The following is a 6,624-nucleotide window of genomic DNA, read 5'->3' on the forward strand; positions in this document are numbered from 1 at the left end:
AAATATGTATATTGAGATTCTCTTGCTTCACAACGTCGAACATGCTCCTCCATCACTGGATCAAACTCAGCAACCATTTCTATCATTTGCAAAAATAGCCCATTGTTCTCGACATAAAGTTTCTCATCATCCCCTCGAAATGCCAAAGTATTTTTGGCAAGTGTTTTTACAATGGAAATTATTCTTGTTAACACTTGCCTCCAATGTTGTCTTTCTTTATTGATTTGAAGTTGCATACTGTAATCAATTGTTTGATTTTTTTTCAGCCTCTTTTCTAATTCAACCCAAGCAATCATGCAATCCATATGGTCTCTACTAGCTTCATGTTGTTTAAGACTTCTATGCATATTACGCCAGTCTTTGTATCCATCATTACCCAAATTCCCCATTCTACTCATCATTTGTTCAGTCTTGAACAACTTGCAACAGAAGCAAAATATTTTATCCAATAAAATAGAATATACAAGCCATCTTCTATCTAATGTTTGTCCATTTGCCATTACTCGTGTATAATGTGATGAATCAAAATGCCTATTGTTACTATCCTTAGGAAACAAAAAATCATTCACTCTTTTTGGACCCATTTCAATTAAGTAATCTCTCAATTTTTGATCAATGTTATTCCAATTTCCAGGATCCTCCAAATTCATAGTCGAATTTAATTTTTCAGGTTGAGAGTCTTCTTCTACGTTTTCATTCGACTCAATCAAATTGGCAGCTTCAACCAATTCTTCATTTTCATTGTGGCTTTGTTCTTCAATCACCAAATTATCCCCAAATTCTTCTCTTTCTATTCTGCTACTTTTAATAAAATATTTGTTAATATCACCGGCTTGACTTTGAGTTAATGCTTCCTCCCTTTGTTTCATTTTTCTCTTTTGAGCTCCAGATAGATATTTAGGAGGCATTTTCAATATTCTTTTATTATTCCTGCAAATTATTAAAAGAGTTCCTAATAATTAGAGAACAATAAAATACTTTTGCAATTTAGGTTCAACCTTTACCAGAAAAAAGACAGAGTTTATTAAATTTAGTATTCGACAAATAAAATAAAGTGCCTAATATCAATATCAAACTTCACATGACTACCAAAATTAAATAATTAGAGAACAATAAACAAGATGGAGATAAGAAAAAACAGAATCAATTATCAAAAATCAAAATCCCATAAAGTAAAGGATCATGAGAAATACACCCAACACAAAAGTAAAGCAGAGATAGGAAGATTCATATTGTTTAGAAAATGATGCAAAAAGATAAAACTTAATGAAGATTCAACTTAAATGTTTAAAACTGATGCAAAAAGTCAAAAAGATGCCTAACCAAATCCTTCACGGCACTGCTCCCAATGACCCAATCTTTTCGTTCTTTTTATGCCTCAGTGGGATTTGGGAAGAACGCTGGAGAAGAGTTAAAGAAATTGTCTGCTCGTGTTGCAACGTCGGTGTGTGCCGCCTCCGTGAGAAACTGAGAATCGACGATGTTCTCTGTAAAAATAGGGTTTATTGGTATGGCCTTATATTTTATAAATTTTTTTTGTAAAAAATGGGCCCTTTCCTGTGATGGGCCCTGAGGCGGCCGCCTCCTTGGCCTCATGGAAGGTCCGGCCCTGTCTGTCCTAAGGTCAACATAGAGAAAATAAATTACGAACGACTATTAACCTTTGAAATAATTATTAATATATAAAGGAGACATTTATCTATTTTATAGTGATGTTCTATTATTAGCCTTTGAGAAAAGTTGGAAGGTTGTTAAGTTTGTGCAATTTGAAATAAAGGAATATGGGGAGACCGATGAGCAAGTCGGTAGCTCTTTAGGAGCAAGAAGGGTAGATGCGAAAAATACTAAAGTGCGTCTAATCTCATTTAAACATGGGCGCATGCTATCCCGGCTGCCGCGATATGCTTTGTTGACTTTGACTTTGCATTTCGCATCTCCGCCCAATGATGTTGAGACTCATATTTAAGTTAGTTGTTACCGTGCAGGAAGTCATCATTGCCCATATAGAATGGTCGATCCATGATTGCGCACTAACAATCAAGTCTAGCTTAAGTGTTGCAATCCAACGAACAAAGTGAATTGGGTGGCTAGTGTTTTGAAGCACGATTTGGATTGTTCAAAGGATCAAATTGTTGGACGTTGCATCAATTACAATATTAGGAAGATGAAAGGATGTCGATTCATCTTTGTCTTCCTCCATTGAATATCATCAAAGTATCGATTTGTAACCGATGTTTGTTTCTTATTTATAATATCGTTCAAAAACAATCAGAGGTGTGTGAGAAGAAAATCATGGTGATCAGAATGCACACAGCGGAAGTGACGATGGGCAAAGGAGAACATCCAAAAGGAAAGAGATTTGGCTCGTGAAACTCGAAGAGCTTTTCAGTTCATCCGTGATTGCGCTTCCGACAGCAACAACATCCAACGGTTTTTTTAATTTCTTCTCGGGAGATCACTGTGAGATGTTATATGTTTCATTTCCTATTTATTTCATGTTATTAAGAACAACAATGGTATCAAAGCGTTAGTTCTAAGTGCATGAAAATTCCCTGGAAGTTTTCTCTATTCTGCCTGTAATTTTGTTGACAAAATCGTAATCTACCGCCGCTAAACAAAATCGTGATTTGCTATTAACGTTGGCAGGTTACTAGCTTTCGTGGCTGGCGAACACAAATGACCGTATTTGAAAGGTTGGCGATCGGCTGGCGACCATATTCTTTAGGGGAAAAGGAGTAGGGGAAAAACGGGGAAGATGTACAGTACTTTTTGACGGCACAGTAAAATTTTTCATATTTTAATCGATTACTCAATCAATTCATTCATTTGAATCGATTGAAAAAAAATTTGAATCAATTAATTTCACAGTACAATAATTTATGTGCTTAATCGATTCATCAATCAAATGCGTGTCAAATTTTTTTTATCATAGTTTAATCGATTAATCAATCCATTCATTTAATTTAATTGATTGAATAAAATATGAATCGAATCTCAATCGATTCAAGAAGAAAAAGGGTTGGCGTTTTTGATGAAGGTGTGTTTTGAGAAAAATTTTGTTTTTATTAAATAAAAAGGAAAAGAAATAAACTTTCTCATAACAAGATTATTAAACCATGCATGAACAGTACGTTTGTTTAAAATTTAATTAAATATATTTATTAATTAATTAAATGTATATAGAAATATATTATTAATTAATAAATATATATTTAATTAATTTACGGTTCATTTTATCGAAAATTAAACTAGATCAACTTATTCAATCGAACTCAGGTCTGGTTTAAATCATTAGTTGATTTAAACAGACCAATTTGATTTAATAATATATAGATTTGGTTCAAATCATTTGTTGGTTTAATCAGATCAATTTATTATTGAATTAGTTGAGGTGATTTTGATTACATAAGTTGGACTGATCAAATATGACCAGATTAGTTCTATAGTGTCAGATTTGATAAAAAGTTAGATTTATTTTAATGGGTCAGACTTAATCCAATGGATATTGGATTGATCAAATGAACCTAAATTTGATCAATAAGTCTGAAATTGACTTAAATGAGCTTAGATATAAACCAGAACAAACATAGATAAAATATCCTTGTCCAATTAGATTAGTTCTGATTGGAAAATAAATCGAACACATGAGCTGGTCAAAAGATCCAATGTCTCAGTCACATGAGACTCCCCAAATAAAGAAAGTTTATTTTTCTTATTTGTTTATGTATTATGTGTATATTGGTTTTATATGTGGGAATTGAATATGACTGGTTTTGTTACTGGTTTATCGATTTTGTACTAACATTATTATTTTCAATTCTATATACCACGAATAATATACACGATGATTGGTCGCGATGAATGACAACATGAGCTTTGGGAGGAGATCAAGAAGCTGGAATATGACTCGGATCACGGAGTCAGTTGGCTTATTGGTCGGTTCGATTTGTTGTTCTGGAAACTCGAGCGAGAAGGGTATCCAGTCTAGGACAAAGAAAGGAGATGAGCTATGGTTTATTCACTGTCGGAATATCTTAGGTAGATAGCATTCCAACTTTGGGATGATTCTGAAGGGCACAACTCATATTCAGAGATGGGCAGGTAGTTACTTCAATTGGAATGGGGTGCTGAAGATCCTGAACAAATGGACCTCAAAGAATCTGAGGAGGATGCAGAAATGGATCATGAAGATTTTGAGGAGGATCCAAATCCTGCAGAATTTGAGGTTGATCCGGAAATGGACTTCGAAGAATCTGAGGAGGATCCAAAAATGAATCTTGAAGATTTTGAGGAGGATCTCGAAGAATCAGAGGAGGATCCTGAGGAGTGTGTAGAAGATCCAGAAATGGATCTGATGGATACATCTGAGACCGATCCACCCATCATTAAGTCCGGGATGAACGAGATACAAATGGCCACTGCACTAGTATTTATCCTAGTGAGAGTGGTGCTAGCTTATCTATGTTACTAGTATTCTGTTTGTTGTTGTTATGTACGAACAGTAATAGCCCATTAAGTTTTTAAGTTTTGTAATAATTTCTATTGTTATGTACGAATAGAGTTATGTTATGAAAAATTATGTTATCTGTTAACAAACTTGAAAATGATTAGTTCATTTCATGATTCGTTCATGTTCAATGATTTGTTCATATTCATGATTAGTTCCTGTTTAATTATGATTAGTTCGTATATCCATATGATTAGTTCATATGAAAAATGATTAGTTCATTTGATGAGATGCGTGTAATATAATTGATCAATGTTGATTATATTGGAATATACAAATGATGAGTGAAAATATAGTTATCACTTGATTTTGTAAATCAATTCTAATTTATAGTGAGTCAATAATTAATTGTATGCATAAGAATTACACTGAAATAATAAATAATGTGTTTATTTATGTAGATTACAGCAACTAAAAATATCATAGCTGAACTCAATAAAAGAGAAAAATTATATGGGGATAACTACAAAATCTGACACCTCAAGATACAATACGTTCTTGAGAACAAGAAGTTCTAGAGGCTATAAATCAATTCATGGAAGAATCGAATGATGGTTCTACAGCGCGACACAGACGTAGCCTTGATGCCTATAAGGCATGGAAAATGAAGGACTCAATTGCTAAGGGAATATTGATTAGTTCAATGGTGGATGACCTGATATTTGAGTATGAGTTATTACTATCAGCTCATGCTGTCTGGGCAGCCCTTAGAGAGAAGTATAGTGGAGTAAGTCTAAGTAAGTTCCGTCAGCTAACAATTAAATTTAATAGCAGTAAAAATGCTCGATTGTTACCATGACCCAACATCTCAGGGAGATGGTTAACACGATTCAAGAGCTTAAGACTACTGGTTATGTTGGAACCCTAAGGTTGTTTTTGGTGTGATCAACCAAGTTATGTTAGGTCCTGTTATGTTTTGATTCCTGTGTCTAAGTGTGCAGGAGCTTAGGAGCACAGGAAGTCGAGCAGAAGATGCAGCTAGTGAGAAGAACGACACAAGAGAGAGCCGACGAGATCGGTGCGTTTGAGGGACAAGGCGCTGCGGAAGAGTATACTGATGGACGAGAAGGACGTGCGCGGCGATCCAAGGGACGAGAAGCCGAGGAGGAAGGCTGCTCGAGGAGAAGGCCGAAATTGGATTCGGGTGAAACTTATTTCGGTTGGCCAAAATCACCCAAGCGGAAGAGCGAGAGGAAGAGAAAAAGAAGCTGAAGCCTTCTGCTAGAAGGCACCTTCAATGTGCATGGAAGGCGCCTTCAAGCCTTCATGGAAGGTGCCTTCCTTACGTATAGTGAAGGCGCCTTCAACTCATCATGGAATGCACCTTCGACCAGGCTGGTTCGAGCCGTTACAATGGATAAAACTTTATCCACCGGTGCCTCGCTGGAGGCGCCTTCCATCCCTATGGAAGGCGCCTTCAGCCTGCGGATAAGTTTTTTCTAGGGCTATAAAAGGACCCCTGGACCTAGGAAAAAAATAACAACTTGAGTATTTATTTCCTAGCAATAGTCTGAGCTGTTAGTGTGTGTAAGAGGCTTCTCCGCCTTCACCAAAGGAGATTCTTAGTGAGCTTTCATCTGCCTTAGATTAACAACCACCCCGGTTGTAACTAAGTAAATTCCGAGTCTCTTTCTTTTAGTTTCACATTGTTTATTTTTATGTTATTGCAACTAATCTAAGTTGAAAGAGGAGAAAGGTGTTTTATTTTAGTGTTTCAGGTAACTCAACCCTCTCCAACCGGCCTACCCGATCCTACAAGTGGTATCAGAGTCTAATAACTTCAGGAGGACTAACCGCCGAACGAAGCACACGAGATGGTCAGACTGAGCATCTACCCACCAAAGCTCGAGGGAGAGTTTGCGAGCTGAAAAAAGAGAATGGAGGTATTTTTCAAAACATACTTCGATTTATTATTAATAATGAAATTTGGTTTTGAAGCACCCAAGGGCAAGGAAAAGTTTCAATGGACGAAGAAGGAATAAGCCGATTTCGTGGCAATTGGAAAATCAGAGTTTCATCTGCTGAGTGTTTCACCGTCACAAGAAGTCAACCGGATCGAAGCCTACGAGTCCGCAAAAGAACTCTGGGAGAAATTTCTGGAACTACACGAAGGAAGC

The 6,624-nt window shown here is 36.1% G+C and overlaps 1 long non-coding RNA gene across 1 annotated transcript; it reads left to right on the forward strand.

Annotated features, from left to right (window-relative positions):
- The first annotated feature begins 2,192 nt into the window (after window positions 1–2,192).
- On the forward strand, window positions 2,193–2,808 carry LOC122039726. The gene is made up of 2 exons (XR_006128352.1): window positions 2,193–2,460; window positions 2,647–2,808. It is a non-coding gene; the product is annotated as an uncharacterized LOC122039726 (long non-coding RNA).
- The last annotated feature ends 3,816 nt before the right edge of the window (window positions 2,809–6,624 follow it).

This window comes from Zingiber officinale, chromosome 2A (assembly GCF_018446385.1).
Source record: "Zingiber officinale cultivar Zhangliang chromosome 2A, Zo_v1.1, whole genome shotgun sequence".
Taxonomy (NCBI): domain Eukaryota; kingdom Viridiplantae; phylum Streptophyta; class Magnoliopsida; order Zingiberales; family Zingiberaceae; genus Zingiber; species Zingiber officinale.